Source organism: Scatophagus argus, chromosome 16 (assembly GCF_020382885.2).
Source record: "Scatophagus argus isolate fScaArg1 chromosome 16, fScaArg1.pri, whole genome shotgun sequence".
NCBI classification, from domain to species: domain Eukaryota; kingdom Metazoa; phylum Chordata; class Actinopteri; family Scatophagidae; genus Scatophagus; species Scatophagus argus.
In genome coordinates, this window is record NC_058508.1 from 14,712,835 (window position 1) to 14,725,149 (window position 12,315).

At 39.8% G+C, this 12,315-nt stretch overlaps 1 long non-coding RNA gene across 1 annotated transcript; it reads left to right on the plus strand.

Annotated features, from left to right (window-relative positions):
* The first annotated feature begins 375 nt into the window (after positions 1-375).
* LOC124073301 lies at positions 376-11,791 on the plus strand. Its single transcript, XR_006845665.1, has 3 exons — positions 376-507; positions 8,025-8,070; positions 10,018-11,791. It is a non-coding gene; the product is annotated as an uncharacterized LOC124073301 (long non-coding RNA).
* The last annotated feature ends 524 nt before the right edge of the window (positions 11,792-12,315 follow it).

Genomic DNA, 12,315 nt, shown 5'->3' on the forward strand with positions numbered 1-12,315 from the left:
AAAGCAAGCTAATAAAATAAAATAAAACGCATTTGAAACAATAATTTCTCCCTGCATGTGATGAATATGTTTGTTTTATATTGCTTTCATGTATGCACTGGTTCCATGTATTTACCAAGATGATATGATTGTATTTTCACAAAAGCTGAAGAAGCAGAGGAAGAAGAAGAAGAAGAAGAAGAAAGGGGTGACCCTTTCTATATCATTATATTTTATTCAGATGCAAATGATCTCAAATTGAACATTCAAAGCAGGGTAACAGTACAGGGCTGAACCCGCTCTTGGATTTTGGACTCTGGGTTTCTTCCAATGATTTGTATTAAATCACGGTTATTACTTTTATTGTGAAATTTCTAAAGCTTCTGGTCTTGTTCTGTCTGTCGCTGTCTGCTTTGACACAGCTCTCAGAGTCTCAGGAACACTGGAGGGCGGATGACTCCTTCTGGAGCTGAACGATCCCTCCACCGTGAACAGATTGGAACCGTTTAATGTCATCGCACACAACAGGTAAATTGCAGCTCGTTTTCTTCCATCATGATGAAATAAACATCAGACCAGGAGCACCAATGAAGAGAAAAACATATTTTCTTAGAGTACAATACCGTTGGTTGAAATGTTAGAACTTGAAATCAGCCCTTCAGTCAGTCGCACTTTATTTGGTGTAATGCACAAAATACAGTCAGTTCTCTTCAGACAAGAGAAACACACACATCTAGGGCTTGCTGTTTAAAGGAATGCAGAAGTAAGCCTGCCATGTCCAAGTTTGACATGTTTACTTGCACTTCTGTCATTTGAACTGCATCCAGCTTCAGCTTTCGACGCCAGCAGACAAACAAGTGACGTGAATTTGTGCTACACTTTTTACTGGTTTTATGAGACGACTGGTTTATTGGGTCTGAGTTTTAACTAACCTCATAATTCTTCCTAATTGCCTTTGCAATCACTCCAAACAATGTCAACATGTCATTCTTTATAAACAAAATCTTATCAGAATACTTTTGGGATCCATAAAAGTTAATGATTTACTTTTTTGTGGTGTAGTGGTGCATTCAGTGGAAGTTTTGGTCATAATTAATATGTGTGACCATGAATTCTTAAATGCCACCAAAAGCTTAGTTTGTGTGTGTGTTGGCACCTTCTCTTGATGGAGGGTCAAAGGCCTCAGGTCCCACTGCACCCCTGAGCTAGCAAAGGATTAGCAGGATTACCCCAGAGAAGCCATGTCAGTCAGAGTTTCACCAGAGACAACCCTGCCCCCTTCATCTAAGCCCCTTATCTCATCTCTCAGACACTGCTATATATGATATATATGTGTGTGTGTGTGTGCGTGTGTGTGAGGGAGTGTTTTCTAATCCTAGTTGCATTTCCACAGTGCATGAGCACAAGATAACCTGTTTGAGAAAACGTGTGCATCAAGAGGTTTAGTTGTCGCTTCACTGTCATGGTTTGTCCTCTCCGCTCTGTGTACAGACCATGTTTGTCTTTGCTCTTTGTGCTTGTAACTCTCTGGGTGGAAGTTGAATAGCTGAGTTCAAGTGCTGTTAGAGTATTAAAGTTCTATTTGCTCTCAAGTCAAAAAAAAAAAACCCTCTTTCCTGAGTCGTGCCAATGGAAAAAGATAGAGCCATTTACATGTGGCCCCATCTTTGATAGATAGCCTGTATTCCACATGCAGAGAGCTCCCAGCATGAGAAAACTATAAAGTAAATATAACCATGAAGAAATCACAACACATCTGTTTTGAAAGAGTTGCTATATATTTGTCTAACTTTGGCGTTTTATGACAAATTATTAGTCACTACCAAGGTTTTTCTGACAAATTCGCTCTGTTCTCGCCAAGTGTAAGCACCCTGGAGCACTCTGGAGCACAGCCAGATGAACAGAGAAATACGGTATGAACAAGTAAAGTCTCATTCATAGAACAAATAATACTGTCTCTAGAAAGGCTGGGCCTGGCATAAGGACTTACATAATATATATACATATATATATATATACATATATATATATATGTAAGTCTGATTTAAACATGGTCTTTTCACACAGTAAAAAGTTGAAGATACACTGCTAATCACAGCTTTCCTGCTGAAAACAACATTTTTTTTCGTTTGTTATTAATAAAAACATCAAAGTGTATATTTTAGTTACCTCTTTATATAATCGGAAAATATTCATAAATAATTAAAAACATACAGCACATCACTTTTAAAAATGATAAATTAAGTGCATAGACGATATTAAATCACCTGTAAGAATTCAATGAAGGTATCAAACAAAATAATCTATCATTTAAATTATTGTTAGATTTACTCATAATGATTTATGTTTACTACAACGTAATTTGCTATATAAAAGGGGGACATGGGTGTTATTTTTGTTTTCTTCTGAGGTTTCATTTTTCAATGCATCGAGTGGAGCAAAGTCCTGAAATGAAGAAATTTAAACACTTTTTCCGGACTTCTGTAAAACTATGCTGATTTTTTCCATCTGTTATACATGATGTGCAGAGACACTACCTTATGCACACACTGCCCACACACACACACACACACTGTGTCATCTCACACGGACTTAGAAGAAGTAAAGGGAGTACTTGACTTGTTCCACACATCCTCAGTACGATTGTGCTTAGCGAACCATGCTAACACGCTCCTCTTCTGCAGCCTAAACAGATGACATAAAGGGCTCGTACATGAAAGCCAGACGGTTAAATAATGCCCTGCCTCGGGACACACACTGATATTCAGGCCTGTATCGTCTAACACATCATACAGTATCAACAAATGCAACCTGAGCCAAGCTTTGTGTATTTGCGTTGTCAGTCTGCCATTCTGGTGCCATTTTCTAATACAGTGCTCACACCACAAAAGACTGTTGTTGCTTCATCAGGAGAAATAAGCCTAAAGCTGCGTCTCTCCACCTAACAAGGCCGTGCGGTGTTCCAACCATCTGCCTGCACAAAATAACTTTAATTGTGCTGCTAACCGGCGCTGCTAATGTGCTTGCTTATCACCTTGTCCTGTCAACAAGTTTTCACAGTTAGTTTTTCAGCATACCTGCAGATGTGTAAATAAAGTGGGAATCTGGTGGATACCTGAGCCCTGGATGTCATCTTGTGAACATGTAGTGAATATAATTACATCCTGTGGTAGTTATCTAATGTGCTAACGCTGTATAGTCAGATATACAAAGAAACATCACATTGTACTAACATCACTGCTGGAGCAACCTCCAGATGTCAGAGATCCGAGCCCATTAGAGAGTAAAGTGGACTGACGGATGATCTCATCCACCCCTCTGTTCCAGAAAGAACAAACAAACGCAAGACAACAGCAGGATCGACCGAGGTCTTACACACGCAAAAGCCCCCAGTCAAATGACAGGGTTATTTGGTGAGTCGAGAGGAAGATCAACACACTGCTCTCGCTCCTTAAGTCCTCCTTCAAGGTCTTCAGCTCTGCATAAAGCCATTTAAAATGTCTATAAATTCACTGGAGCCGTGCTGTGGACCATCTTATCTTCTGTTAAGGAACAGTCTGAGCGGATTTCCTCACTTGATCCTGTAGAAAAGGTCTTATCCTTCAGTGCTGTCCTCCTGGACATGGAAGCATCCCTGTGGCAGGTTGGAGGGCTCAGGCAGGCTTAGATGTTCTTTCACAAGCTAAAGAAATCCTGTAATGCTGTTAGGTCTTTTAGCAGGTGAGCGTGAAACAGTGGCTGAAATAAAGATGCTCTGACTTACGTAGTTCTGGGAATGGGGATTTGTGAAATTAGAATAGCAGGATCTGTTTCCTTCCCTCAAACTGCTGATGACAATCCAAACATCAGTTCACTTTCAAAGCATTTATCCAATTAAACAAATGAAAGCTTTTCAAACACAAGTAATTGTATGGGTTTAAGAAAATGACTTCATGCTTGCATTTGTTTGGCTTTTCTTTTACTCTATGCAGACCTTTCTTGTAGTGCACTGTATACAAAACCCTCCAGTCCTCGAGACTATTAACTGTAACAGAGAGATATCAACAAGCACACACACGGAAAAAGTACTGAGAGTACTGAAACCCGGAGAGTACAAAAGTTTCAAAACAGGTTGCATGTCCCTGTAATTAAATGGGTTGTCTGGATCTTTTTCACAATCTCCAGATGGTTCACAAGTTTTATATATACACAAGTATTATACAACTCTGTCACTTCATTTTCAGGTGTATTATAGTTTAGTTTATCAACTTCCATTTGCAAAAAAACACGCACATGGGCAGACTTTCCAGTGATAGTTTTCATATTTGCTTCAAATAATTAAGCCATCAGTAAAAGAGCCCAGTCTTGGAGAATGGAGGTCATAGTCACTTCATGTCATAGGAAGACATTTCAGTCACTTTTATTTTTAGACATGTTTGTTTGTCATCACTTCATTAAGTTCATCTACACTATAGTTAAAGAGAGGTGGTATAAACACTGCCAGGGTAGCTCATAAGGACATGGCCTAATTATCACATTGACTGGAAAGTCTCAGAAAGTGAAATGTATTTGATATCTTGTGTAAGTTTTATGATGTACAGGAGTATAATATATATATAACTTGTATTTATCCCTTTTTTGACTTCTGTACAAGCTCATTTAAAAATGAAATCATTCACACACATACAATCAGTGTTATTTTTGCTGCTTCATTATCATACCTACAGACAATAGCTTCAAAGACAACGCAGCCCTGCCATTTGACCATTTCCAAAAACAGATCCTACCAGTTAAGGAACACATGTTGGCTGGTTGTGTTCAAAAGGCTGCAGCAAACATTCGCTGGCAACGGCGGCAACTAGATACCCTCAAGTCGAAGGCTGGGAGGCAGGGCGTCCCTTAGGGAGTATATCCTGGATGAAAATGTAGGCCATTATTCGAGCTGAGAACAGGTGCTTTCAACAAAGAACCCTGCATCATTATGGCCCTGTGGGAAATGAGGGAAAATATCAAGGTCCTGGAATTTACGATGTGGCCTTTTGAAAGCAAAAGAGATCAGATGCTCAGGTTGTGAGTCAACAAGAGAAGCCATTTATAGAATAAAGATGGAAAAACAAGGGACGCTTCTTTTATAGGAAAGAGTCTCCCTGACCAGCATAGAGCAAGTTAATTGGACACATGCATGAAAATGATGAGTTGGTCCAAAAGTTATTTTTAATTGGTCGTGTATGACGGATTGCATTCATTATTGTAATTATCATTACTGGATGGCACATAAACATGACATTAACATCTGATCCAAGTGATATAACACTTTTAATCCTAATGGGAATTCTATCTGAATCTTCCCATCTACTTGTTTTATTCTACTTGGAGGCACACAACAAAGAGAACTTAATTCACAAACCATTTACTTCAGGTTTGTGCCTTAATTATTTGATCTTCAGTCTCAGCTAGTATTTATTATTCACTGGAGAGGCTGTACATGTCAGCAGTACTCTGTGGTCACAAGAAAGCAGGGCTGCGGCCAAGAACAACTTCTCTCTGAAGTTCTGTCTGGGTGGAGGTCCTCTAAAGACGCGTTACACACCACGTTTCCACCACTTCTCTTTCCACATGCTTTTGTTTCAACATTCCTGACATGCTTTGTGTCTCACTTCTCTTTCATTTCACTCATATCTCCAGATTCTATTCTTACAAATTTGACTTTTCCACTCATATCTTGAGCATATCAAAGCAAGACGAACCGGGTGGAGACGATACCTCTAAAGCTTCTTCAAGCCTGGTGAAATGTCTTCTTGCCACCCATGGTGTTGGTCAAGTTCTGCTTCCAAACTTCATGTTCATTAAAGCCCTCGTCGAGAGCCTTGGCTCCTGCCAGACGAGAGCAGGGCCCCTTTGATCTGGGTCGAGATGACAAGGCTGTGTGGTCCCAGAGCCCCAGGCCTCCTCTGTCACCACAGGCAGAATATGACAAGGTCATTCACCCAGTCTTGCACCCATGTGCAAGACTGGGTGAGGAGAACACTGCTAAAGAGAACCTGGCCGCTCAAGCTGAGGCAGAAACCCTAAAGCATTCAAAACTTATTAAATTCATCAAATGTGCATTCATAAACTTTTTATATACATATTTTTCATCCAATTTTGAATTTAATAAAACCTTTCAAAAGTCAGTATTATATGGCAGATACAGTATAATTTATAAGGACAAAATTTTCCTCAGAAGCAATAAACTGCAGTGATCGATGACTATAAAATCCAGGCACTGTCAAAGGCGTGACCAAAATATAGCAATTCATATGTGCTAATTGATTTGATCATTAAACAGTCTGTTTAAATATTTAAATTTTTCCAAACAAGTTACCATGTAATATTCATTTGTTCCTTATGTACAGAGCCTAGAAGTCTAAGATCTCTGCATGCACTGAAATGTTCAGGTACTTTAGACAGGTTTAGTGGTCTTCTGGAAGATGAAAGACTTGTTTGCTCTCTGATTTAGGTCAATACTGAACAGGAAATCTATTTCATCTTCTATTGTTCATTATATGTTGATTTAAGTGCCACACTTTCCAGTAACATGTCCAAAATTTCTGGTTATCCTTTTTCCGGATTGCTGATTATAAAAAGGGGTTTTTGGCGGGGAAGCTTTGCTGAAGTTATGTCTATGTCTGACAAAAAAACAAAAGAAAAAAACAGTGCAACAGTATTTTTTTGTGGGTTGGGCCCTCCTATGTGCACAGTGCAATAAACCGAATAATTGACAGTATTAAACTGTAATGGAGTAGATTTGCTTTGTACATCCTTGTGAACAGTAAATGATCCATAGAGCCACAGTGTTGCAAAACTCAAAAGTTTAAAGCTTAAAAATGCAATCACTGCTGTGACTGAAAAGTAAGTAATTCCAGGCAGAGCTCATAGCCCAAAGACATGCCGTTCTTTTCCTAACCTATACTCATTAGAAATGTACAGTCATTTCTCAGTCTTCAAGTTGTATTCTCACTCAGTTGTGCTGTTGTTATATCCGCTGACGGTATTCTCCGTGGAAAGCTGGCTGAAATTAAGTAAAGCTGGTCTGTGGGCAAGGAGTCAATCCCCTGAGGAAGAGACAAGACAAACATGATAAGAGGCTGTTGGTAAAATTACAGACTTCAGGCAGCCCTTAATGGAGTTCAGCTCAGGGTTGAGGGAAGTGTAAGGTCAGTCAGTCATCGAAGCTCCTACGCCGACGTCGATGCTTCCTACATTCCTGAACACCAATGTCAACAGCAAAAGAGGCTGATTATTACATTAAATCCAACCTTTTGAACACAATGCAAACACGCAAACTTAACTTTACTGTATTTTATGTGAACAAAAAAACCCACAAATTTTAATGACAAAATACAGATCCCACTTTAACAAAGCATGAAGAAGCCGCGAGAAGCCAATACAAACAGTGTGTTGACGACCATGAACTCTCTCCGCACGACTAACCACGCTCATTAGCATTGGATAAACACACTGCTGCACCAGAAACCTGTTGAGTGCATGCATATTTCATAAGGGTTGTGACAGTCCATTGAAAATTCAACCTCTTTCCAGATTTACAGTACATACTACAGCAGTAAGGGTGGGCAAATACCATCAACCACATAAATTACCTTTGGTGTACATACTTTCCTGAGGTCGTGATCAAGATTTTGAGCACTTTAGCCAAATATACAGTACACTACACAGCTCTTAACTAAGGGATTCAGAGCTCTCTCAAGGCTTGATTTATGGACCCTTCAGCTTTTAGTTTGGCGGAGCCATTCTTGACCCGAGTCTCTAAAGCTTTAGATTAGAACAAGTGCTGTGGGATCCAGCACTCTAATTCAGCCTTCAAACCCACTGCAAGGATATGGTATTTGTGCGCTCCATGTCCATTTTACTTTTCCCATGGTCTATGAGAAATCAGCTGTAATAGTCCACTTGTAAATCTGTCTATCACTCGTGGCTGCCAGCCCAGGGAGGAGTTGGCTTGTCCCTCAGGTTGCTCGCCTCACGTTATAAATCCATGGACCATCTGAGCTTAATCTGTCTTTCAGGTCCATGAAATGCCAAGGCTACCTCAAGGCCTTCGTGTCCATAAGGGTAGGTTGGTCTCTTATCAAACGAGTCGCGTGCGTGCGTGTGTATGTGTTGGGCATGTGTGTGAATGTTCCATCTACACTTGCAACAATGGAACGCTAGTATAATAAATGCAATATCATATTACAAACCTTCATCAAGACTGCTTAATCTTTCAACTTTATGAACGCTGACTAGCATTTCTTATTATAGTCCAATAACTCGCCATCTTGAGTAAAGTAGCAATACCAAAGTGTGGAAATACTACAAGTAGAAGTCCTGTATTTAATTATGCATATTGTATTATAATTATGGATGCATGAATGTGTACATCACTTTAATGTTACAGCTGGTGAAAGCTGGGCTAATTCTAATATATACTTCTGGGTAGCTTGTGAATTTCCATGCAGGGATAAGGTAATCTCTTATCTTTATCTACAATAATGGATCAGATTTACTAAATGTATTAAGTGGAGTAATAAGTATTTTCACTTTGACTACGTAATGTAGTCAAAGTGAAAAGTAGCAGAAAATGGACATTAATTACAAGTACCTCAATATAATACTCATGTAGAGCACTCAAGAAAATATGCAAGAGTACAACAGTACAAGGACAAATCACATCACAGCATTTATAGTCTAAGCAATTTTGTAATCCCTATTTGTGAATGGACCTTTACAATACACTAAACTCAAGAGAATGTGAACAAAACAACTCAAAGCACAAAAATTCACACAAGAAAAAGATCGGAAACCCGAAGAAGCACCGGGTCATTCCCAGTGATTGATCTCTCTCTTTAAAACTGCACCAACTTAAACTTATCAACTTATCCACTGATAAAAACTTCCACATATTATATCACACAAGTACAAAAAGCCATCTCCCTCTCACATACATCTTTTCTCTAACTGTGCTCTCTTTTAAGCAATACCTGCCATTTATTACATGTGCACTTGCATGTATATACACGCTCTGTCTCTGAACACAAACACATCCACAATACACTGCAGCTGGAGCTCACCACACCCCGGCAAACAGTTATTGAGCTGGTATTCAAGAAGAAGTGGCAAAGAGGAGCATGCCAGGAACACAGCATTATCATAAGATTAATGCATCAGTGAGTTTGCTGCAGGCTAATACCTGTCACTTGTGTGAACTCCTCTCTGTTTATATGCTAAAGGATGATTAAAAACAATGAAGGTCCTTTGTGTGACATAAAGTACTTAGAACTGATGCTCGGGTTATGAAACTCACATCAGTGAATACTGATGAGTAAAAAGTTTAACTTTAAAAGGTTAACTTTACATACATATCTATATATATTAAACAATGTGCATTTTATGTTTACAGCTTTCCCTAAACTATCAGATCAGCAAGATAAGTTGAAATGTTTTGCTCTTTTACTGATCTGCTGTCTTGCTATAAGGATGACTTTAAATTACTGATGGTGTTTCAGGTAATTTTCAAAGCAGTAAAAATAAAGTTGAAATAACCACAGATTTAACTGTTGTGCTGAAGTGGTGCAGCGGTAAGCTTTAGCTGCACAGTGTTCACATTTATTTCTGTCCAAGTGATCTCCTCATGGTATACTACAGTTGGTTTCTGACAAAGATTTGGATAATATTTGTGAATTATTTCGGTTTTATTTTCATAGTAAATTAAAGATAATGAAGAGCATATTTTCTATTTAATGATCCAATTGCTCTCTCCTTCTATATATTGAGCTCTCATTTATTATTACCACATATTTCAGCATATTTGCAACCTGGAAGATCTAGGTGATGAAAGTTACATTGTGGAAGGTGATACCTTGATAGCTGACATGAGAGCACCATTTTCTCAGTTTTATGTCCACACCTTATAAATAGAACTCATGAGTTGTTCTGTGTTGGAGCCACTGTCTTCTCTGTTGCCCAGAGAAAGAAGCATTTTTCATGTGTTAATTATGTCTCTTGTTTGTTTATTCCCAGATGCTGAGTGTCCAACACGCCATCAGTGTTTAGTGCTATGCTTGTGTTTCTCAACTCCAGGCCTACTTGCCAGCAGACCTGCATTTAGTGTCTGAAAGGTGTTTGTGATAACCATCATTTTCTGTCATTTGATGCATGTTAAAACAGCCCCCGTAGTTTAGACCTGTAATATATTTTCCCCTCAGATGTCACAGAGTTTTCATTAGGCCTGGCGTTGGGTTTGCTCAGGCTCATTATAGCCCAAGATAACCCTTTAAAGACACGCCACAGAGTCTGACCTCGAGGATTACCTGAAAAACTGAAGTTAACATCCATTCTTCAAGAGACAAGAACTTTATCAACAACAGAGAGGAGCATATGTCACTAAGTTTTGCAAGTTGTTTGACTCAAACTGTCATATCAGTCACTGATCTCTGATTACACTGGGTCTGAAATTAACGTAAAAGTGAATTTCTCTGGATTAAAAGGAGGACCATGAACTTTTGCCAAAGGGCGTACAGCTCAAACTGCTCGCCTGTTGCCTTGCACAAACCTTCTTGATGAATATGTCACACTTTTCTTTAATGACAGACCAAAGGCTTGTACCAACCCACCCCTCACAACCAGGCTGATTGATCTGGGTAATATGATGCTGTGCGTCTGAAGATAAAACACAAGCATGATGTATGTAATGATCCCACCAATCCTCACTGCAGACCAGGCAGCTTTTAACCTGAGCACATAACGTGCCATTAGGTCCTTCCTAATGCCCTGCCCTTGTTTGTTTTGAGCAAAGCTAACACTTGACACGCCAACATTTTGTTTCCAGCAAGACCTAACCCATCTAGTGACTGAATGCAAAGCGTTGCTCTGCAGGAGTTACTGTAATACCACATCTCAGTGCTGGGATCATGGGGCATCTGTCTGACCAGGACTTCCCACATATCAGTAGCAGCACTGGGTCATCAAGTGGAGATGGTGACCTGAGAGAAGACTTCATTAGGTGAACTGGAAGCCAATTAGTCCCCAGCTGCACAGCAGAGGAGCATTAGAGTTAGTGGAAGAACACTCGTCACCACAGTCACTGACAGGAACAGCAGGAGACCAGATGAAGAATTCAAAGCCTTTTTTCGGGTATGCTATGAACTGATCTCAAACGTGGGAACTCTTCAGTGATATCTGTGTTGAAATCCATCTCATGGCTTCCCTATATTATGACTTTATGTTGCTGTTTCTGTGCATACCCATTGTGGAGTAATTAATGGTGATAGATGTTCTGAAACAGGCCAGTGGATGTAAAGAATCATCCATGCTGATTTAGATATGACCAGAGACACTCTAGAGCTGTAAGTTTTGGGGGGTTGGGTTTAGAAGACCCCTAGAGATGGTTTCAGAAATTATTCACCACTTTAGGGGGGCAGGGTGTGTGTCTGGACTGGGACTGGCCAGTTCGTCTGAGTGGGGACTAATGAAAACAAATGATCTGACGAGGTCAAAAGGTTGAGATCAAGGCTGAAGGATCCTCCGCCCCTCTCAATTTCCAACTTGGGAGATTAATGAGGGCAGAGAACAGCCATTTCTCTGTATCATTTACTCCCTGAGGCCTCTGAACCCCATGGCCCACCTGTTGGCCTATTAAGGCCTTGTGACACTCAGCCAGAGGGAATCACTCCTGACTCGAGGCTGTATCTGCTCTGTCCTGTTCACAGCAGCACAGACAGTGCATTGTGTATTGTGTCATGTTTCCATTTTATACTTTTGACCTTAAAGAGAGCTGTAATCACAGTTTATACCAGTATACTAGATACTAGATCACCTTGTCTATACTAATGAATAAATTGGGAAAATAATGTGTGACTTCTCTGATTGATCATTTTCTTAAACTCCCACTTCTTTGACTGTGATTGCCTTAGCTTTTAATGCACACATGTTTTTTAGTTTCACAGCTATTGAAAATACTCTGGTAAACTCAGCAGATAACATCCACCAAGACGGTACATTCCAAGCGTTTTACATGGCATGTCATCTCTGTTTGAACAAATTACATGGTAGCTAATAGTCCCAGTAATGAGCCCTGTCTGATGCTGCTGACACTGCAGTGCTGAAGAGGTTTTAAGACAAGACTGCCCCCTACTGGATGGTCAGCCTAAAAATTTTAAATGCTTCAGCATACAAAGACATTTTGGACAATGCTATGTTTCCAGCTTCCAACTGTGGTAACAGTTTGGGTCAGACCCTTTCCTATTCCAGCATGATTGTGTCACAGTGTGCAAACCAAAGTCCATAAAGCTAGGATGAGTTTGGTGTGGAAGAACTTGT